Here is a 24,664-nt window from a genome sequence, read left to right as displayed (position 1 = left end):
GAGATGAGATCATCTTCAAGGCTGTTCGTATTCTATTCGCAGATCAGAGATTTGAATGGGCTGCTGAAGATCCACTTTGGGAATGAGAGTGACGACGATGGCGTGGCCATGAAAACCCAAATCCTCGAGCACATCAGAGATGACGACGCGCATGGAGGACTGACCGCACCCGCCCTCGGCATCGTCTATAGCGCCACGCGGCAGCTCAACGTACGTCCGGGTGTACTCAGGGGGCACCATGTCCACGTAAGGGGTGTGCACTCGGTAGTCGGGTAGCCTCGAATGCCGTGCATATTCCTGCCACGCCCGGCCCCCTCCACTGACGGCAGTGGCTAAATCGTTAACTAAAACGTTATGGGTCTATGTATATGACTAACATACCATGATAGCACCATTCTGAGTTAGCCAGAGCTGGCGAGATTTGACGTTGACAGAATGCGTATTTAATGCCTCAAAATTGGTGTTGTTGGAAGCGCGCGAGATTTGAGTTACTTTGTCTGCAAATTTAAAATGAAAGTTGGAGGGAATGAAAAATAAAATAACATGTTTGAACTTACAACTAAACTTATTTACAGATCAGTCTGCGTAAATATTTTCTGAGGCAGAGGTAATGCTTGCATTTTTAAATCTTTTCTGCAGGTTTCTTTGTAAGTTTAATAGTGTATTTGTTATTTAGCTTTAAACTTCTAACCAGCGCAACCTGTTTATTGTGTACAGAATCCGATAGAGCAATCAGTACCATTGCCTAAATTTTTTCTTTAGCGATACAAAATAACTTGTTCCTATGATTGAGATTGATTGAGTCATGTATTCAATCGATTTATAAATAGTTCTTTGGTCAAAATTTATGTTAGGTTTTAGTTTACAATTTAGCTACTAGAGCTTTCTCCGGTCCTGATTGGATTTCTCATTTTTTATTGTTTGGCCTTCTTTCTATCCCTATTTGTGGTACTTATGTGGCATCTGAGTACTCTACCACAAGAGACAAAATATTATTTGCTCCAACTTTGGCTTGACCGAGTTGGCTTTCGTCTTTGCACAAGCTCAACATGCTTGTTTGGTTTCATCCGTGGTTGTGGTGGTTTTCTTTTCATTTGCTGGAGAGCAAAGTTTACAATGAAGATGGCGAGATTCAACCACCTGCATGATATGATTCAAGTGGCGGAGTTTTTGTGGATGAAGCTTGAAGGTCTAGAGTGCTTTGAGTGTCTGCATGTGTCGGTGGAAAACCAGTGTGACACTATTAAGGTTATTGTGCTTCTACTGAAAATGTTTAGGACACGTAAACTTGGAATCAGGGTATTGTATGAGTTCGTAGAGGTATTAATGAGGATGTGGCTATCTTTCTTACAAACTGTACAGTTGATCAATTTTCAAAAATTGAAAATATTATGGATTTTTTTGAAAATTTCAATATTTGATCTTCATGATCTGTATAGTTTGTAGGCGAAAACAACAAAAAACTGTAAAAGAAATCACTATGTCTTGGTGAGGAAAAAAAAAGTTTGACTTTGTTTTGTCTTTAGTGCATTTTGTGTGGAGATTAGCCTATCCCATTAAGGTTTGAGATCGCTGCAATAGATTATAATTGAAATATTATAAATTAAGATCTCTTGATTTTTTCTTTACAAATCTTAAATTTTTATTCTCAATAGCAACTATTATTAAAAAGGATATCTTCATAATTTATTGTAAAAAATGTTAATTTTATTTTGGATATAGGTTCCACTTATATTTTATCTCCTAACTAGATTCATATTAGATAATTGCATTCATTTTTCTTTAAAATATATATATTGAAATATATAATTTGAATTCTTTTCAATATAGATTGGCTAATATAATTTATAGAAAGCCATCTAACTATATTGAGTATCACTTTTTTAGATTGGCAAATGCAGCTATTACTTTGTTAGAGTGTATACACACATGTATCTAGATGATACAATAATAATATTTAAGATAATATGAAAGAAAAATTGGATTGAAAAACCCTTCTAGTCATCTAAGTTATAATCAATGAGTTGCGAATTAGGAGAAATATTTCAAAATATATGAAACAATATAAATCTAATACATTTTATTCACTTCACTTGGATTGAAAAAACCTCCTAGTCATCTATGTTATAATTAATGAATTAATAATTAAGAGAAATATTTCAAAATATATGAAATAATATAATTTTAGTACATTTGATTCACTTCACTATTACATTATTTTTGTATTTTGTGAAACTTTAATTTGATTTTACATATAAAACAAACAAAAGGTATTTCTTTATCACATTACTTTGTAGTATTTTTTAAACTAATTTTTAAGATTGAAAACACATCCATTCTTCAATTTACAAAGATTTTAACATATAGTTTCCAATAAGGTGGGGTCTCCTAAGTTTGAGGGAAACAATTCTAGGTTTTACTTTTTGGTAAGTTTTTTTTTTAATTTGATGAGAATAATATGTATCATTTTTTGACAAGTTGTTGAATTTTTTAGTGAGATAGTGTGGCTATTTCTAGTCCCACCCCATTTAGGACCTCTTAGACTTAAAAATAGACCTATAAACCCCCTCAGCCCCCTCCTCCCCCCCCAAAAAAATTATGTAGCACCTCTTGAACCCCTTCAACTTAAAAAATATACCTATAGCTCTCCTTCATGGGACCTCTACCTAAATAACATCAGTCTAACATTATGAAAGTTAGTTGATACTTATTTGATATGTTAACACTAGTTAACCACCAAGACTTATTCTACACATGTTTAATCTCCCTATTCTTTTATACTCTCTATTTTGGATTTCACCATGACATCTAGTGCCAATTTCACTTGATTGGATCAACATAATAAATTAGGTTATTTTTAAATTTTATTCAACTCTGTTTTCAATTGGTTTCAGTTAATTTTGACTATCACAATTAATTAAAGTCTTTTCTTATTTTTCTTTGAGTATACACCTTACTAAAATAGCTTCATAAATATAACTACATAATGATATACATTTCATTGAAATTAATGAAAATAAGAAATTGGATTTTTTTGCTTAATCAAATAAATCTTTAACCCTTTACAATATTCATATCTTATAATAGAACTTCTAACATCTAGATCTTATATATACTAAAAACCTAGAATAACCTTCCAAATCAAAATCTAAAAGATACATCTCAAATAACTTAGCATGATGTTATAATTTTGATAGCTTAAATAAATATATAAAGATTCCTAAGGAACCAAAATAGGCTATCCACACCCTTATAAATTTTAAAATAATCATAATTTACTAATAGGAAATGAATGTTTAACTAATTCTAATTACTTTCAAGAGTCAAATTTTAATCTAGATCTTCATAAACCAACTGGTAGCATATAAATTCATCCATTATAAGTTGACATATCTATATATCATTACTAAAGGTTCCACTAAAAGTGATCTTGATATACACACATATTAATAAGCAGTAATACATTTTTGAGTGTTAATTTTAGACTAATTGAAAACCATTTTATTCCTAGAAGTAATTCAATAATAATTTTTTAATAAATAATATCCTTGCCATGATAACTTACATATTTTTATAGTGTATCATTACGGATTCATATTAAATGGCTGATTTACCAATAGATTTACCCATCATGTTAAAATTCTAGAGTGTGTGAGGATCAATTTCACCATATGAGTATAAACCATCTTGAGAATTATAGTATGTATTTTAGTATGGTTCACATCTTCGAATGCTTCACATCTATACAATAAACAGGTATGAATTTTAGAGTTCAAGCACTGTAAAGACCGACTCTTACAACATGATGCCAAATCATCCATAATATGAAAAATGTGGAAGATCAAAGATACACATCAGCAAAGGAGTTGAAAAAGTCAAGATACTTCATTGAGTCAACTAATAAAGATTACAAAGTTCGTTACAAAATCCAAATACAATGCTGATCTGATATATATAATGCTCAAAAGATAACCCTTACAAGTCTTCATTACATCCATTCATTGAAAATGTCGACTTAAATGCATATGGTACATAGGTACAATTCTAGAATACATATACATCATATAGAAAGGATGAGTGATTAGACAATGGACATTTACAGCTTCCAAGTGTTCGCTGCCCTACTTTTGAGTGCTATGATCCTTAGCTGGCAAACGACGTCTATCTGTTATCTAAAACGGGGGTGTGGCCCAGGCGCTTTTACCACGCCAACCACGGAGTAATATATAGAATATATTAGGAGTATGATATAACCTTTTATTTTTTCATATTGATTTACATCTCAATATTCCCCTTTATATTTCTGTATTAGTTTACATTCATCAATGTATCCCTTTGTTTTTCATTAACTAAAATTTTTGGTAATTTCAAAATAATTTAATTTTGGTTTAGGGATATGATGTAAATCCTAATCATAACTAAAGAACACGAAATATTGACTTGAATGGACTTCTGCATGGCAATATTCATTCTTTTTTCTCTGATTAAGTTAAATGTTTTTGAATTTTTTTTATTAAATTAAAATCTGTTTTGATGTAATAAAAATAATGGTTTTTTTTCCCTGATTAAGTTAAATGTTTTTGAATTTTTTTTATTAAATTAAAACCTGGTTTGATGTAATAAAAATAATATTTTCATTAAAAGAATGGTAGTAATTGATTTGGAAGGTATCCTACCATTTTTTTCCTCTAAATATGAAATTGCATAATACAATTATAGTTACGTTAAAAATATATATATGTTGCCAAATAAGAACTAATTTTTTATTGGATAATGATTCCATGCTTTGAGGGATGTCTTTATCAATGTGGTGCCTTGCTAAGCAAGAGAATGGAAGCAACTTCACATATATGCCAACACTAGGCAATTAACAGAAAAAGCCACACAAATAGCTTTAGCATAAAAATTTAGAGATCATGTTGGGAAGAAAGCCTCTTTATACGAATATCTCAAATGAAATTATCAACATTCTATGCTCGGTAAGAACAACGATAGTTGTATTATGTAGACATAATTCATTCAGTCAAGCAAATACCTGGTGCAATTTTGTTTATTGATATTGATTTGTGTTGCTGCAGTCAAGGTTGATGGTTTCTAGAGGAGATATTGAGAAGCTGATAGATAAAGATGCAGGGGATAACCATCACCTGGGCGCAATGTCAAAGTTGGGAATTCTACTTGGCATACGATTTATTGTTAGTGGCTTGCCTCAATCTTTGAAATGCTCTGGCCTAAAGTCATTTGCATCAATTATCATTTGTGAGATTTAAAGTTTGTAGAAAAACTTTGAACATGGTGTGGTTGTTGTGAGCTATAGAATCCACATGAATTTAAATATAACTGAAGTTGCATTGTGGCCACCTCATTGATATAAATATACGCAAAATCCGGTAACGTTGACAAGGCATCTGTGATACTTGATGGAAGTTTAAACAAATTAAAGTTTATAAATTTAAATTTTATAAGTGAATTTCATTATAATATTTTTAGAAAAAATATTATAGTGTTAACTTTTAAAAATATTTTTAAAGATAAGTAGGTTCTATTAGATGTCTTTGATTTTATTTTATATTTTGAGCTTTAATAATATCTAAGACGAAATCTTCATTTTTAAATTTTCGATACTGAAATTTCTTTCACTCTCAGCAAACAAATGTCATTTTTTCTCTGTCTTTTTAATTATTAATTGTTCAAATTTTATAAATATGTTTTATAAATGTAAGCTGAAAGAAAAAATCTTTAATAAAGTTATTATGGAAACATTCTATTTTGGTTGAATATTCACTGAATTGATCAAATTGGAATCTTTTAAAATATAATAGAAATCATTTTAAAATTAGAAAGCATGGATGTTAAAAAAAAATAAGAAGAAAAAATAAAATAATAAGTAATATTAATATTTTAAGTAGATTTTTAATTGATAATTTAAAAAGTTCTTTATGAAAAAATATAAGTTTCATTTTGAAAAAAAACATTTATGGACATATTTGATTTGGAAGATACTGGAACCACTTAATCAATTATAAAGTTTGATTTTTAGTAACTAATTTATAGCCTTAATTTGAATACCATCACCACTTAAATAACATACTAATTGGTCAACTCAAAATTAATTTATAATTTTAAAACAATTTGAGAGTTATCTTTCTACATGCACCTATTCTCAATTTGTCTCAAAATATTTAAGAAACAAAATATTTAAATGTCACCCTAATCCTAAATTTTAAATGCCCATCCCAAATGTTAAACCATAAATCTTAAATATCAAGCCAAGTTATAATATTAAATAGTAAAACCTAATCTTTAATGCTACACTCCATGTAGTGCCTGCCCCTGGTTTGCATTTTGTTATCATTGCTGAACTCTTTTAGAGCTAGTTTTATGTAATTGACTAGCAGCATTCTTTTGAGATTATCAGATATTGTGCTATGGATTCAATTTATTATGTGATAAGATTACTTAGACTCTACATTTCATGTATGTATAATGATTATTTTTAATGTTCACAATTATTGATGATGATCATTACATTGCTTTCAGTTATTAATGATGATTAATAAGATGATTTATTATCATATGTGTTTTCTTATGGATACTTACCCCATACTTGCATGTGTATGGTGTGCATGTTTGCTTTGTGTGTTTTCTTTTATATGGCATGTCTGATGTGGTTAAGGAAGGGAGTCGTAGTCACTTGTTAGTTAGGATCTACACGATGCACCACTTCTTGCCATTGCCTGTTTAGTTTAGTATATATTGTGCTTGTACATGCATGGTTTTTATGCAGGTTGTAAGTACCGGGTATCGACTTCCCTGAATTGCCAGAATGAGCGTACCCTATCACATTATCTCAATGATAAGAGAGGGGAGATAAATTCTTAAGTCCAAATCCCAACCTTTTAAGCCATTTGTTCTAATTGAAAAATTAGGACAAGTATCTGAGTTGAGTACCCTCTGAATGCGTTAAATGATGTAATTCATGATATAAACCCCTTGATTTGATTTGTATGTATTTTGGCTATGATGGGTTTTCATATTTTTACCTTGTGAGTCTTTGGAGTATTTTCTATTAATTAAGCCTAATTAAAAGATTTAATTAATGGTTTAATTAAATGAAAAATTAATATGATATTTTTATATTTATTTTATTTAATTAATTGAAAAATTAATTAAATAAAATAATTAAATTGGAAGATAAAAGTTATAATATTAAATTTGGAATGTGACAATATTTATTTTAATAATAATATATTTGGAACTCATTTTTAAATAAATGACTAAATAATATTACTATTAAAGCTAATAAATATTTTAGCAATAAAATTTTGGAAAATGAAATTTAAAAGTGGAAAATATATTTTAAATTATTAAAAGATTCTAAATCTCATATGATTAAAACATAAATATATTAAGATTAAAAAGTGGAGATATTAAAGTTAGTGCATGAATAAATAAAATAATTAAATTGGAAAGAGTAAAGTAAATTGGAGTTATAAGCTTGCATGAGAATTAGCATGTGTCAACAACACGAGGGTTAGTGCATCAATTAAGCACAAGGTGTCTACAATTCTATGACTCATCAAAAAGAATTGGAAAAGACTCATGCTTAGTTGGTGACACCTTTTAGCAGTTTCAAGAAGCATTCCAAAGGTTTCTTGAGAGCTCTTCATATTCAAGCATTCATAAAAGCTTAAAAGAAAAGCTTAATGGAAGCTACAAGGTTAATGGAAGCTACAAGCTTAAGGGAAGCCATGAGTTACAAGCAAAAAGAGAAGCTTCAAAGCTTACATGCATGGGAAAAGATTCATATGCTCATATATTTTCTACTTGCTTCTATGCTCCTTCTAGCACTTCTAATCACTTGGAGGATTCAATCGGCTTGGATTCTTGGAAGAATTGTGAATGATAGAGAAGAAAGAGATTTTCTATGGACTTCTTAGGCATGGAAAATTAGCATCAGTGTCCAGGTGCACTCGTGATATTCTCATATTCCCTTTGCACTCTTTCTCTTCCTGTCTTCATCATATCTGTTTTATGTGTCTACTCTCTGTGATTGAATCTACTATTTGAAATTAGAATCTAGATATTTTATTTGGATGAGGAGAAAACAATAGAAAAACCTTAGTTCCAAATGAGAAAGAAATTAGATCTTAATTCGAGTTTGGGTTTAAATTTATATTACAAATTAGAAAGACAAGATTTGGAATTAAAATAGAAATTCTAAGTTGAAAATTCAAATGATTAGATGTAATCTTTCTATCAATTATATTTTCAGATGCATATGAACAAACCCTTTTATGGTTAAAATTAGAGAACAATTATTTTAACAGAAAATTCTTAATTCATCACAAATTGTTCTGTCGCTGCCCATTGGATAGACCTGAATTCATTCATTCATAACTTTTTATCGGGATCAAATTTATTCGATCGCTCCAGTCAGAATTGGCGTAGCTTGGCCCTCTCCAACATATTTAAATTTCAGCCCAATCCAACGGTTCATTAGGGAGATATGGCCGTCGTACTGTGACTGTTTTATTCAAAAAACGGATGTCTCTTCATCTCCCATAACCAAGAGTTCTTTATGCTTAAACTTCACAAAAATAATATATCAAATTAACATAATTAGAACTTAATAATTATTTAATTAGTCTAAAGACTAATAAGAATGTTCTTAATGAATTAATGGAGATTTTTAATGGAAATTTTGTGGATGGAGCTGATGGATAGAGATATTGAATTCAATAGAGAATCGATGACTTTTAATATTAATTATTTAATATATAGTTAAGAGGTGGTAATTTATAAAAGTGTTTAATGATGATTATTAAGAGACTCAAATTTTAATGATATTGGATTTAGATTTAAATAAGAATTATTATATTGACAAGGAGTCATAGTTACATTATAACATTGTTATAACATAGCTACGATTTGAATTATTGATATGCCTTAAAGGTTAGTTAAATATTAACTAATGGGGCTTATGGAAATATAGTTTGATAAGTTTATTATTTATTAATGTTTGTTGGGTCTAACAAACTATTAATAAATAATGGTTAAAATAGTTATCAACAAATTTGATTAGAGATAATCTAGTGGAGATTATTTAATGAATTAAAGATATTATTGTAATCTTTCCTTATTAAAATCTTATTAATATGCATTAGTTTTATATGGTCTATTATCTAATCTAATTAAATTAAATTTAATTAAGATTAGTTAATGGTAGAAGAAGTGTAGTTAATTATTAGTCAATCTAAGTAAATGGATTAAAAGAAAAGATATTTTAATATAGTTTATATAGTGGACTTTTTATAATATATATTAAATACTATTAAACAGTTTTAGAGTTGTTTAATGAAGATGATAATGCTAAGAATTTGAAAATTATTCATGTTAAAATCTACAATGAGTCTTATTGGTTTGTGATAGAGATCTTTTTCAAACAACTTTTGTATAGATAAAATATTATTAGAACAATTAGAAAATAGAGTTTAATGTTTGATTTTAATATTGATTAAATAATTGTAAGATGATAAATTATATTATGTTGATTTAAATTTGGAAACTCTAACTGATATTGGATTAAGATTGAATTATTATGTTATTGGTTAATACGTTTGAATACCTTAATGGTATTAAGAGTTAGCTAATGAAGTTCTATGTAAAAGTTCTCTAGATTGATTATTTATAGTTGTGATAAGTTTATTATTTATTAATGTTTGTTGGGTCTAACAAACTATTAATAAATAATAGTTTAAATAGTTATCAACTAATACGAACAGAGTAACTCTAAAGGAGATTAGTTAATGATTGAAGTACTGTAAAAGATATTAATCAAATTGAATTGGTTAATAATTTGGAAGATTATCAGTTAACTGAATCAACGTACATAGGAAAAATTTATTTGAGATAATAATACTTTGTATTGAGGATTTATTATAACTTTTTATTATTAAAATATAAATGAGAACATTGTTGCAAAGTGATGTATGTGATCATTAAAGATTTAATAATAAGATTCTCAATATAGCTTGTCATTAAATATTAACAAGTTATTATTATTGAATTATTAATATGATCATTTGAGTATTGAATTATGGTTGACTTTTAACTTACAGAATTCTAGTTAGTTATTAGTCAACTGATGTTAATTAGAATGTTGCTATGGTTATACAAATTATTAATTAAATCAATTAATAAGAGTTAATTAGATTTAATTAATAATTAAGTTATGTAATAGAGATTGATTTGATATAATTCTTTTAATGAGATTGTAGATTATCTATATTGAAGTTGATAGGTCTTATTCTTATGACTTGAATTACGACTTTAGATATTGTATGGTTGTCAATGATGGTGACGATTAAATTCAAAGACTCAAACTTTAGTAATACTTAATTAAGTTTCTAATTGAAAACTAATAAGATGTTAATAGGTCATGGATGGTGTACCTATGTTAATGAATTGAGATAAATAAAGTTATAATCTCTTATTCGAAGAATGATAATTGGTTCTCTTATAATATAACGAATAATGATCTTAGAAAAGTTGAAAGGTTAATCAATTAGAATATGGATCATGGTTAAATAAGAGAAAAATTTAATTAAAAGTCAATGATGATAAGTTTAGTGAATATTTATCCTTAAGTTATTCTTTAAATGTAATTCTTATTAATGGAAGGATAATGCTATCGGGGAACAAATGGGTTGACTTGTAGGTCAAATAAAGAAACTTAAGACACTTGAAAGTATACTTGCAAACAGAAAATAAGAAACCCCTACACATTATTCAACTATGTGAATTTAGTAAACCAAAACATGTGTTTGCATCGTGTATTCTCTATGCTTCTTGTTTTGGGTTTTGGGTTGACTAGTGTTGACCAATCCTAGGTTGTTACTAGAGGCTCAGGGGTTATGAGATGTGATGGCATGCTGATCTTATTTGGTCTCGATCTTTATAAGCCCAACCATGGCTATGTGATCGTATGCTCTATGAAATGTTTGTATTTGTTCATCAGTCTTCATGTGTGAAGCTGAGATATATGTGTATGAGACACTTGAGCTAATCATTTTTGAGTTATCGATCAGTTATCCTTGGATTGCTTTGTAGTCGCCATGATGGGACTAAAGTGTTGATTTATTATTTGATGATGTCATATTGGGACATATTTGACTCAACCATTTTGGAGTCTTCGATCAGTATGATTTTGAGATATTCTTGGTTGCTTGTTGAGAACCAATGGATGTGATGATATATTTTGGTTATTGAGAACCAATGGATACTTATGATTATCAGTGATGCCTTCAGTTGCCAATAGAGAACTGTTGTGATCATGATATTCTATGGATGCTTTTCGGATGCTCATGGAGATTTGATGATTCTTATCTTGGAGATTTGATGATTCTTATTATGGATATTTGATGCTTTTATCATGGATATTTGATGATTCTTTTTATGGATTTTCTTTACAGTTGCTTGTACAAGACTGTGGTGATTTATGATTCCATGAGCATTAGGGTAGGTAATCTATTTGTAGTGTCGGAAAGTGGTTTGCAATGGGGGCCGGGGCCCTAAGTGGCTGCCAAGGTAACTCATTGTAAGTTTGGTTAATAAGTGATAACATTTACACACTAAATGGGGATTAAATGAACCTAAAAAAGATAATTGTTTTGATGTTCTCACCCATGCCTTGAGCTCTTGTATAGCCTAGGATGGGAGTAGTGAGAATGCATGGTTGCGACCTTGCATTCCATAGTATGCCTCGTCAGTATGAGAGGATACTAGTGGCCGCATGAGATCTATATGGACCCATGGAGTTTAGCTAATTGCCAGGGTAACTTGTACGAGATAAATGCGATGAGACTTTTCCGCTTGCAGAGTAGGTTCCTACATGTCATTGTTGTGCCTCTGGGAATTAGATGTTGATTTAGTGTGTGTTGGAACCTTTGAGTTAGTATACTTTTAGGATTCCTAGACTTTAGAGATTTATGCTTTGTGGTTTTGATATCTTGTTTGGGATTTGAGATTATCTCCTCAGCACGGTGGGAGTGGACCACTTAGGTTCCATGCGATCAGGTGGCAGTGTATTTTTCACTCTTATCATTTGAGATCCGTCAGAGACACTGTGGCTGGAGCATTCTTGGTTGGTATTTATCTTCATTATGTTCTTGGAGCATTATGATAGATGATATACTTTATGATGGATGTATTTACTGGTATGTTTCATAAATTGATGATTTGCATATGTTAGATGATGGTATCCTATGCTTTACTTTGTATGTTAGTAGAATGTTTTTGGAGTGACATTCCTACTATGTTAATACCGATGATCTCTTCGATGCTTTGGAATGTTACGCATGGAGGGATGGCTAGGATCCACGATGGTCTAATGATGCTATTTACGGTTGGGAGGAACCGTGCACTTAGTTTATTTTGTTTGATCTTTATGATAGATGTATATGTCTTCTATGATGATGTATCATGTGATTATCTCTGCTTTGATGTATCATGGATTGGAATAGGATGATGTACCTTATTTCGCATATGTTTATTCTTTTAAGCCTTCATACCCTGTGACATGTACAGTGGATGATTGAGCATTTGGAAATGTAATGTATGAACATTGGACTTATCATTATTATTCATGTGGATGTTGTACTAGATGAATTCATGTATGTTAGTTAATTTAGATGTGATACAACGTTAGGAGATCTTTAAAGAATGTAGCCTGTTATGTATATATGTTATGTTTATTTTCATTTGAATTGTTGCTATTACTTCCGCAAATGTTATGAATGGTTTTATCATTCATGTTTAAAAAAAAAAAAATTGTTTGAAAAACTTAGCAAAATTCTTTGGATCCCTTGGCGGGGCATTACACTCCAATTGCTAAAACCACGCTCACATCTAAATATGGAATGTACATCTTATATGATAAATGATAAAGTTACTATGGAAACATTCTATTTTGTTTGAATATTCATTGAATTGATCAAAGAGGAAGCTTTTAAAATATAATAGAAATAATTTTAAAATTAGAAAGTATGGATGTTAAAAATAAATTAAGAAGAAATAATAAAATAATAAGTAATATTAAGGTTTTAGTACATTTTTAACTTGATAATTAAAAAAGCTCTTTATGAAAAAATAGAAGTTTCATTTTTAAGAAATATTTATGGACATATTTGATTTAGAAGATATCAGACCCGCTTAATCAATTATAAAGTTTGAGTTTTAATACAACTAATTTTAAACCTTAATTTGAACACCATCACCACTTAAGTAACATACTAATTGGTGAACTCAAAATTAATTTATAATTTTAAAACAAGTTGAGAGATATCTTTCTAGACACAAATATTCTCAATTTGTCTCAAAATATTTTAAAAACATCTCAAACCATTTAAGAAACAAAATATTTAAATGTCACCCTAACCCCAAATTTTAAAAGCGTATCCCAAATTTTAGACCTTAAATCTTAAATATCAAGCAAGTTATAATAGTAAATAGTAAACCCTAATCTTAAATGCTACACCCCAATTGCTAAAACCACCCTCACATCTAAAAATGGAATGTACATTTTATATAATAAATGATAAATCCTACTTGAAACCATAGTCCTAAATGGTAATAGAAAATGATGAAACATAATTAACCCTAATCCTAATAGTAAATTTTAAGCCCTAACTTCAAACCTATTTTTAAAAAGATAAAATCCTAATTCTAAATGTTAAACCATATTACTAAACCTAATTTATGAGATACATACACACACCACACTCCACACACAGAGAAAAAGGGAGGGGGGTGTAAATTGGAGCCAAGAGATGGTGATATGCCACAATAAATCTTATGCTAATGTAAATAAAATGCAACAGATAAGATAGAGCTCAAGGAGGACGATAATTAGAACTTAGAATACATAGAAATAGTGATAGGGGATGGAAGAGGGGAGAAGGGTAATTACATAGGGACATGTTTGAGATATGGTGAGAGACATGAGATAGAGTTAAGATGGTAAATAATGAGGAAGTGATGGAGACAGAAGGGGCATGTGAGAGAGAGATGGAGAGAGGGAAATGAGATGTTGAGAGTAGTGAGTGGAGAAAGTACATAAGAGGTTGATTAGGAGGGGAGGGAGAGAGGGGGAGAAGGGGAGAGGATGAAGAATAGAGAGATGATGGAGATGGGGGGGGGGGGGGGGAGGAAGATATAGGGAGGGGAGGGAGATGGGAGAAAGGGAGATGATGATGGGAAAAAAGATGAGGTAGACAAAGGGAAAGGGCAGAGTGAGAGAGATAAGCTAGAGAGAGAATGTAAAGATTCATAGATATGAGATAGATGAGCGATGTAAGAGACATGTGGGAGTGAAGAAATATAGAGAAGGTGAGAGACATAAGGTAGAGACAGATGGTAAATAGAGAGAGGGGGGGGGGGGGTTGAGAAATATGTTAGAAAAAGGGTGAGATAAGGGGGAGAGGGTGAAAGATATGAGATAGATATAGGTGGAAATTAGGGGGGAGATATGGTGAGAGGTGGGAAAAAGATAAAGAAGGAGAAGTGGGAGAGGAGAGATGAGGTAGACAAGGAAAATGAGGGGATGAGATCAAATATATCACAAGAAATAGTATCATTAGGGTTCAAGATAGATAGGTATGATGAACAATGAGAGTAATTATGGAGATGGAGAGAGAGAGAGAGAGAGAGAGAGAGAGAGAGAGAGAGAGAGAGAGAGATGGTAATTAGGGGAAGGAGATGGTAATATGTGGTGGGAAACATGAGAAAGGGAGTAGACGGGAAAGAGAAAGAGAGAACATGGAGAGGGAGAGATATGAGGTAGAGAAAAAATAGGATAATTTGATAATCAGAGAGAGGGGGGGGGGAGAGGATACTTTTTAATAGAGTAATTAGCATGTGACACATATGAGGGAGAAAGAGAGAGAAGAGGACCCAGAGGGTGAGAGAAATGAGCTAGGGATATATGGTAATCAAGAGGAATAAATGGTAATCAAGAGGAATAGAAGGTGAGAGGGGGAGGGATATAAGAGAAAGAGGGAATATGAGAGGGATTAGGGAAGAGATGGGATTAATATAATAATTAGGTCATAGGATAGATGGATTAGGCTCCCACCTCTATTTATACTTTCCCTACACCCTTCTAGAAGGAAATCAAGTATTAATTAATTGCAAGTACTAGAAGCTTCCCCCTTCCAATAATTAATGCACTCTCTAGAAACTCCTCCCTTGCAATACAATAATTAATTGTATATTACTAGAAAATTAAATTACTAGAGGCTTCCCCCTTTCCAATAATTAATACACACTCTAGAAGCTTATCTCTTGTAATACAATAATTAATTAAATTAATTAAATATAAATTCACCTTTTAATTTTTAATTTATTTAATGAATTTATAAGAAATTAATTTAATTTCCTCTTATGCTCCACTTAGCCTTTGGAGAACGTGAAGGCTAAACGATGGGGTCATTACATAAAATATTAAATTGATTGAAAATTTATCAATTTTTGCTAAAAATATCATAATTGCATTTAAATTGGTCATGAAATTCTCTATGTTGAATTTTTATTTTTATTTATTTTATACCTATAATTCTTTGTGCAATGTTATTGTTTTCAGTATAATCTAAATCATTGTAAATGGTCGATGAATGAGTTTGACTTTAAACATTACTTAAATATTGTGACAATATCATGATTATTATTTCTATATATTATCCTTAATGAAAATTATCATGATTAGCATTTTCATATATTATTTCTATATTACTATTCAAAATATATTTTTACTCTTGTTGCACCTTACTTTGGTGCAAGTGCTAGTTTAATAAATGTTTATCCCTCTTTTGAAACTTTTTGTTTAGATGTGTTTTATATCTAGTTTAGACATAGGCAACATCGCATTCAGTTCTATATTTACTGCATGTTTTATATTCTTTATGATGAGATTGTTTTCATCAATCTAGTTTGTTTGTTTATTTTAGTATGTAATATTTTATTATTTTCTAAATGGGTCATATTTGTGAATATAGAAAGTGGATGTTTTTTTTTTTTTTTTTTTTTTTTTTAAATATTTGATAAAATTATTACAAGTTTTTTTTCTAATCGTTAAAAGAATGTATAAAGATAATAGTTTGTAATTATCTAACAGATTTTGTGTTTAGATATTAACATTTTATTACATTTTTAATAGTGATTCTTTTATTAAAATAGGTTGTAGAAGGTTCATAAATAAACTTTATAGTCTAATTGTAAATTTGGATAAATCATACAAATGTTTAAGAGAAAAGGTACACGACTTCATATTTTGATATAAATTATCTATGTAAAAAGAGATGCATGTAGGAAATAGGTAACATAGATCTACAAAAAAGATGGCTCAAAATACATGATTTTCTTGATCACAAATTGTGATTAATACACAAAAGAGTGTGTATTGAAAAATATTGTTCAAATTAATTGTTATGATGCCATTTCTAGTCTCAAGGATGTGTATAGATGGACTTCTGCAAATACTAGATCTAGGCTTACCAAAGACCCATGGACAATTGGAAATAAGAGTAGATTCTCATATAGAGTACCTACACAAGAAACAAGGTTTCAAGGAAGCCCTGGATCAACATGTTAAGGTCAGGATTCCCCTCTGACAACTACAAATAAGGCATGATGGAGATGGATTTTCCTAGAAAAGATCACAAGAATAAATAAACATGTGGAAAACTTAGGAAGGGACAAAGCACAATAAATGTGGATAATTGTGTGGATCTATATTGCCCCCAATTGATAGATTTTCATAATATGTATTACAATAAAACCTAAAATACATGTAGACAAAATATTGTAGGGCTTAAATCATACTTTACCTTAATTAATGTGAGATAGACTAGACAAGCTATTTGGTATTGTTAATGAATTATAAAATTTTTAATTAGATGTTGAAATGTCAACATTTTTCTCTAATTTATTTATTTCTATTGAATACTTCAAATTTAAGTCCAAGTATTTGAATTTGATTCTAAATGTTTTGGAAAAGTAAAATTGGATAAAGAATGTGTGTTCTCAATCCTTATAAGTTGAAAGGGTCATTTGAAGTCTCTTCCTAGACTATCTTTTACTCTATAATAGATGCTCTTAATTTTGAATTTAAATGCACGCTTTTGAGGAATTAAAGATAGATTCACAAGGACCAGTCTAAGTTACTTGTACTTGTATGGAAAAAAGAAATCTTCAAAACTTGATACTAATAATCTACTTCAAAAAGTGATAAATATTCTATGTAAAAGAGAAAAATTGACAAGAACCTCTCGCCCTCTAAGCAGATCAGCAGATCACTGCTTCCTTTGTAGGAGTAACCCACCAACCATATGGATCGACATCTTCAAAATCAATGCTTCCTTTGTAGGATTGACCCACACTGGAATCCCTAGCCACTCACAGTCCCTTGCTTCCACTATTCAAATAGCTCTTTGCTCTCCCTCAGCCGCCCATCGCTAAATGAGAAACCACAAATTTTATCACTTGTGATATTCACTATTGAGAAATCTTAAAAGTCAAAGTGTTCATGCCACAAATATAATTCAGTTCATAGATCACTCAATTCCCAAGATTGAAGGTGTTTTGGAATATGTAACAATCACCATAGACAGTTGGGATTATCTAGGATACTTTTTGGTACTAAAAGGAAGAAGCATTTTCAATATCAAATCATAATAGGAATATGTTAGTTAGAAACCACATCAATAAATAGTAGATTAGGAAGTATGATAAAAATGTTCTTTCATTGTTCCTTTAGCTAAGAATGTTTGATGAACTAATTTACTCAATATTAGGTAGACAAAGATTTGGATTGTGGTTACTCTAACAGATCATTTTTGTCATTTATCTTTTTAGAGTAGACCCAGAGTTATCAATGGAAAGATGCTGAGAAAAGAAAAACCAAAATAAGTTGAAATTATAAATTAATATTTTTTTGGTTGTTTCTATCATTAGTTCCCCCATGTACTCCTTTACCAAAAATAGTAGAGACAAAATAGAAATATTATTACATGTTGGAGTATTTTTGAATTCTTCATGATTATATAATGGCCTTTATAAATATTGGATAAATTGAACCATACTAATATACATACTATTTTTCTCAAGATGGTTTATACTTATATGGTGAAATTGATCCTCATACAGTCTAGAATTTTAACATGATGGGTAAATCTATTGGTAAATCAGCCATTTAATATGAATTTGTAATGATACACTATAAAGATATGTAAGTTATCATGGCAAGGATATTATTTATTAAAAAATTATTAATGAATTACTTCTAGGAATAAAATGGTTTTCAATTAGTTTAAAATTAACACTCAAAAATGTATTACTGCTTATTAATATGTGTGTATATCAAGATCACTTTTAGTGGAACCTTTAGTAATGATATATAGATATGTCAACTTATAATGGATGAATTTATATGCTACCAGTTGGTTTATAAAGATCTAGATTAAAATTTGACTCTTGAAAATAATTAGAATTAGTTAAACATTCATTTCCTATTAGTAAATTATGATTATTTTAAAATTTATAAGGATGTGGATAGCCTATTTTGGTTCCTTAGGAATCTTTATATATTTATTTAAGCTATCAAAAATTATAACATCATGCTATGTTATTTGAGATGTTGTATCTTTTAGATTTCGATTTGGAAGGTTATTCTAGGTTTTCAGTATATATAAGATTTAGATGTTAGAAGTTCTATTATAAGATATGAATATTGTAAAGGGTTAAATATTTATTTGATTAAGCAAAAAACATCCAATTTCTTATTTTCATTAATTTCAATGAAATGTATATCATTATGTAGTTATATTTATGAAGCTATTTTACTAAGGTGTATACTCAAAGAAAAATAAGAAAAGACTTTAATTAATTGTGATAGTCAAAATTAACTGAAACCAATTGAAAACAGAGTTGAATAAAATTTAAAAATAACCTAATTTATTATGTTGATCCAATCAAGTGAAATTGGCACTAGATGTCATGGTGAAATCCAAAATAGAGAGTATAAAAGAATAGGGAGATTAAACATGTGTAGAATAAGTCTTGGTGGTTAACTAGTGTTAACATATCAAATAAGTATCAACTAACTTTCATAATGTTAGACTGATGTTATTTAGGTAGAGGTCCCATGAAGGAGAGCTATAGGTATATTTTTTAAGTTGAAGGGGTTCAAGAGGTGCTACATAATTTTTTTGGGGTGAAGGAGGGGGCCGAGGGGTCTATAGGTCTATTTTTAAGTCTAAGAGGTCCTAAATGGGGTGGGACTGGAAATAGCCACACTATCTCACTAAAAAATTCAACAACTTTTCAAAAAATGATACATATTATTCTTATCAAATTTTTTAAAAAATTACCAGAAAGTAAAACCTAGAATTGTTTCCCTCAAACTTAGGAGACCCCACCTTATTGGAAACTATATGTTAAAATCTTTGTAAATTGAAGAATGGATGTGTTTTCAATCTTAAAAATTAGTTTAAAAAATACTACAAAGTAATGTGATAAAGAAATACCTTTTGTTTGTTTTATATGTAAAATCAAATTAAAGTTTCACAAAATACAAAAATAATGTAATAGTGAAGTGAATCAAATGTACTAAAATTATATTATTTCATATATTTTGAAATATTTCTCTTAATTATTAATTCATTAATTATAACATAGATGACTAGGAGGTTTTTTTAATCCAAGTGAAGTGAATAAAATGTATTAGATTTATATTATTTCATATATTTTGAAATATTTTTCCTAATTCTTTAACTCACTAATTATAACTTAGATGACTAGAAGGGTTTTTCAATCCAATTTTTCTTTCATATTATCTTAACTATTATTATTGTATCATCTAGATACATGTGTGTATACACTCTAACAAAGTAATAGCTGCATTTGCCAATCTAGAAAATTGATACTCAATATAGTTAGATGGCTTTCTATAAATTATATTAGCCAATCTATATTGAAAAGAATTCAAATTATATATTTCAATATATATATTTTAAAGAAAAATGAATACAATTATCTAATATGAATCTAGTTAGGAGATAAAATATAAGTAGAATCTATATCCAAAAGAAAATAACATTTTTTGCAATAAATTATGAAGATATCCCTTTTAATAATAGTTGCTAATGAGAATAAAAATTTAAGATTTGTAAAGAAAAAATCAAGAGATCTCAATTTATAATATTTCAATTATAATCTATTGCAGCGATCTCAAATCTTAATGGGACAGGCTAATCTCCACACAAAATGCACTAAAGACAAAACAAAGTCAAACCTTTTTTTTTCCTCACCAAGACATAGTGATTTCTTTTACAGTTTTTTGTTGTTTTCGCCTACAAACTATACAGATCATGAAGATCAAATGTTGAAATTTTCAGAAAAATCCATAATATTTTCAATTTTTGAAAATTGATCAATTGTATAGTTTTAGAGAAAGATAGCCACATCCTCATTAATACCTTTACGAACTCATACAATAACTTGATTCCAAGTTTGCGTGCCCTAAACATTTTCAGCAGAAGCACAATAACCTTAATAGTGTCGCACTGGTTTTCCACCGACGCATGCAGACACTCAAAACACTCTAGACCTTCAAGTTTCGTCCACATAAACTCCGCCACTGGAATCATATCGTGCAAGTGGTTGAATCTCGCCATCTTCATTGTAAACTTTGCTCTCCAGCAAATGAAAAGAAAACCACCACAACCATAGATGAAACCAAGCAAGCATGTTGAGCTTGTGCAAAGACGAAAGCCAACTCGGTCAAGCCAAAGTTGGAGCAAATAATATTTTGTCTCTTGTGGTAGAGTACTCAGATGCCACATAAGTACCACAAATAGGGATAGAAAGAAGGCCAAACAATAAAAAATGAGAAATCCAATCAGGACCGGAGAAAGCTCTAGTAGCTAAATTGTAAACTAAAACCTAACATAAATTTTGACCAAAGAACTATTTATAAATCGATTGAATACATGACTCAATCAATCTCAATCATAGGAACAAGTTATTTTGTATCGTCAAAGAAAAAATTTAGGCAATGGTACTGATTGCTCTATCGGATTCTGTACACAATAAACTGGTTGCGCTGGTTAGAAGTTTAAAGCTAAATAACAAATACACTCTTAAACTTACAAAGAAACCTGCAGAAAAGATTTAAAAATGCAAGCATTACCTCTGCCTCAAAAAATATTTACGCAGACTGATCTGTAAATAAGTTTAGTTGTAAGTTCAAACATGTTATTTTATTTTTCATTCCCTCCAACTTTCATTTTAAATTTGCAGACAAAGTAACTCAAATCTCGCGCGCTTCCAACAACACCAATTTTGAGGCATTAAATACGCATTCTGTCAACGTCAAATCTCGCCAGCTCTGGCTAACTCAGAATGGTGCTATCATGGTATGTTAGTCATATACATAGACCCATAACGTTTTAGTTAACGATTTAGCCACTGCCGTCAGTGGAGGGGGCCGAGCGTGGCAGGAATATGCACGGCATTCGAGGAGCTCGGCGATCCAGGCAGTCAATCCTCCTGCCTAGATAGCCGTTGCCCTGTAAGAAGACGTCAAACTGAACCGGGATGTTTCTCTACACACGTATCCCCTCGATCACAAGCAGCTCGAGGGATGTGGGCGACGCAGGCGTAGGTGGCTTCCTGGCAACGTCCACTATCTTCACCGGCCCGAGGAAAGTATTTTCCGTACGCAAGTCCAGTATTGGAAGCGGACGAGCAGGCGAAGAGGGAGAGGGAGAGGGAGAGGGAGGCACGAAGGCGGATGTGGGCTATATCCACTGTATGGTGGGTGAGCGCGAATTGTCGTATTGATAGCGGATCTTATGCGATCAAAGGCGTCGCCAGCCCGGACCTCCACGAGGCGCGCACGTTCGTCGTAGAAGTAAAACTTTGTGTCGAGCAGGTCCGGATGGTCGTAGTCCTTTCGCCCCGGCAGCGTCTTCCAGATGGTCCACATCCGGTCCACGTTGGCGTGGTGGGCATAGAAGATGGGATCTCGAGCCGCCGAGTAAAAATGTCCCATGTCTTCCCCCGTAGCATGTCCGGGTTGGGCAGAGGTCCTGTTTCGAGCCCTCTTTATGCTGGGTGCCAGTCCAAAGATGAACCGTGTTATGCGGCTCAAACTCCAGCGTCCCTGGGCCGCACGTGCACGTCGGACTGCTCTCACGGATTGGCTCTCCGTGGAACGCCCGAGTGCTTTTGGCCAGGGTGACGATTTGCTTGTGCATGATCCTGTAGTTGTTGCTCGCCAGATCCATGTCGGACCAGTTAGGATCAGCTTGCGAGTGACCAAAGCCCAAGTCCACGAGCCTGTTTGGGTCACCGCGGTTTCTCTTGTTGTCGTACAGCGCTAGTGTCTGATCCGTATACATGAGCGGCATGCTCATGCCCTCGTCGTAATCCCAGTTCCAGAAGGGCAGTGCGAAGTCCTCCCCCAAAAGCGTAGCCAGAATGCGCTCGTGGAAGTAGAGAAACCATCGGTGCCAAGGGAGGAACAACCAGTTCTCGTGGACTTTGAACAGCTTGTCGTTGCTCTCTCCCATGTAATAAGCTCCATTGCAGTAGGCGAAGTGGACGTTGGCTTGCTGCATGAAATTCCTCGGATCCTCAGGCGGAAGGCTCTTCGTCAACTGGACTGCCTTGGCGTATTTCGGCACGTACACATCGTCCGCGTTCTGCGCCGCCTTCCGCGTCCGCATTGGTTGGTTGCTGCTCGGAAACTGAATCTCTTTGGCGCTTCGCCCTGGTAAGGAGGGCAGCAATCCAAACATTTTGCGTAGCGAAGCACGTCTATGGGCTTGTGGCATCGCGTGAAATCGGGATAAGTGGGAGCCATGATCTCGTAATCACAACAAGTAGCTTGTTATACAGACTTAGTGATGTGCTTTCTACAATTCGCACCCTCCTAATTGGTTAGATTAGAAACAAATATTTGTTAATTAATTGACCACTTTTGAAAACAACTAGAAACCAACTTGGTTAGAGTTGTTAAGTTGTTTTAATCTCAACTATCGATTGTAAATCAATCTCGGCCATTGGTTTACCAACAGGGGTAGTATAAAAGGAGGTCAAGAGGGCATTTGGAGAACATGAAGTTTGGAGAAACATTTGTAGTGCTAGCAAATGAGTTTGTAAATTTGCAGTGTTAGCAAACAGTCTTGCAGTGTTAGCAAGGGCGCAGTGTTAGTGTGGGAATAGTAGTGGTGAATATCAGCAAGATAAATTAGGAAGTTGTTGAAAATCTACCAGTAAGAGGCAAGGAATTTTGTATCTCTTGATTTGTTAAAGTTTAATATAATTTCTCGTCTGTAGAACTGGTTTTCCCTTAGGGATTTTTCTAGGGACAATTTGTCTGAAAATATTGTGTTCATTGTATTGCGCATTTCTTTTCGTATTTTATAAGTGAAGTTGCAATTGTGTTATTTTTTGATATTAGCTGAAAATTTATTTTCAGCAGTTTAATAATCGTTTATGATAGGAGATTAATAATCAGTTATTGCAATAGTTAAATTTTTCACATGGCATCAAAGCATTGTTAAGGGTAGAAGAGTTTTGCCCTAGGAAAGAAATTTTGATCTCTTTAGATTTATTATTGCTTTAAACCCTTGAGATGGCTTCAGCTGATTTGAGACATCAGGATAGATTGGATGGTGCCTCAAATTTTGGTGTTTGGAAGGCCACAATTTCTTTATTGTTGGAAGAGAATGGTATCAAGGATTATGCTACCAGTGTTGTACCTGTACCAACGGATGCAACATAGCTTGCAACATATAGGAAGGACGATGCCAAAGTGAGGAGGATTATCCTTGATGGTGTCAAGGATCATATTGTTCCACATATCGTAGAGCTAGATACGGCGAAGAAGATGTGAGACGCCATTTTGAATCTATACTAGAATGCTACCACCAACAGGAAGTTGATTCTTAGAGAGAAGCTAAAGAATACCCAAATGAATCAAGGAGAAGACGTCACAAGTTACCTCACCAGGCTCAGACTTGTCAAGGACGAGTTAGCAGCTATTGGAGATAGCCCTAGTGATGACGAGCTAGTGAGAATAGTCCTAAATGAGTTTACTAAACAATGGAGTGTCTTTGTTCAAGTTGTCAGTGGATGAGATACTTTATTGAGTTGGGATCGACTATGGACTGATTTCACTCAAGAGGAGTTTAGATTGTGTCTTGTTAATGGAGCCAACAAGAGTCAGAAAAATGAGGTGGAACTAGAGAACGTTGCCCTAGCGGGTAAAGGGAAAGCAAAGAAGGGATCTAGCAAAGGATCGAATTCACAAAACGAAAAGAAGAAGAACGACCTTTCTAAGGTCAAGTACTTTGGATGTCATGAGTTTGGCCACTATGTCAATGATTGCCTAGAGAGGAAGAAGGGTAAGAAGCATGTGGCAGCTTCAGCAAGTGCAAAAGAACTCTCCAGTAGAATGGAAGATAAGTTTGCACTCATAGCTTGTATGGTTAACTCAACTTCGCAGTGGGTTTGGTATATAGATAATGGAGTGTCATTTCATATGACAAGAGTTAGAGAGTACTTCTTCAGTTACAAGGATGAGGACACCAACATCCAGATT

The 24,664-nt window shown here is 31.9% G+C and overlaps 1 pseudogene; it reads right to left on the bottom strand.

Moving 5' to 3' along the window:
- Positions 1 to 15: 15 nt before the first annotated feature.
- Positions 16 to 22,921, bottom strand: LOC149546265 (polyphenol oxidase, chloroplastic-like; annotated as a pseudogene).
- Between the last annotated feature and the right edge of the window lie 1,743 nt (positions 22,922 to 24,664).

The sequence above is a fragment of the Cupressus sempervirens genome, chromosome 7 (genome assembly GCF_028749045.1).
Source record: "Cupressus sempervirens isolate cs-2001-9-10 chromosome 7, ASM2874904v1, whole genome shotgun sequence".
NCBI lineage: Eukaryota > Viridiplantae > Streptophyta > Pinopsida > Cupressales > Cupressaceae > Cupressus > Cupressus sempervirens.
This window is presented reverse-complemented; position numbering and strand designations above follow the sequence as displayed.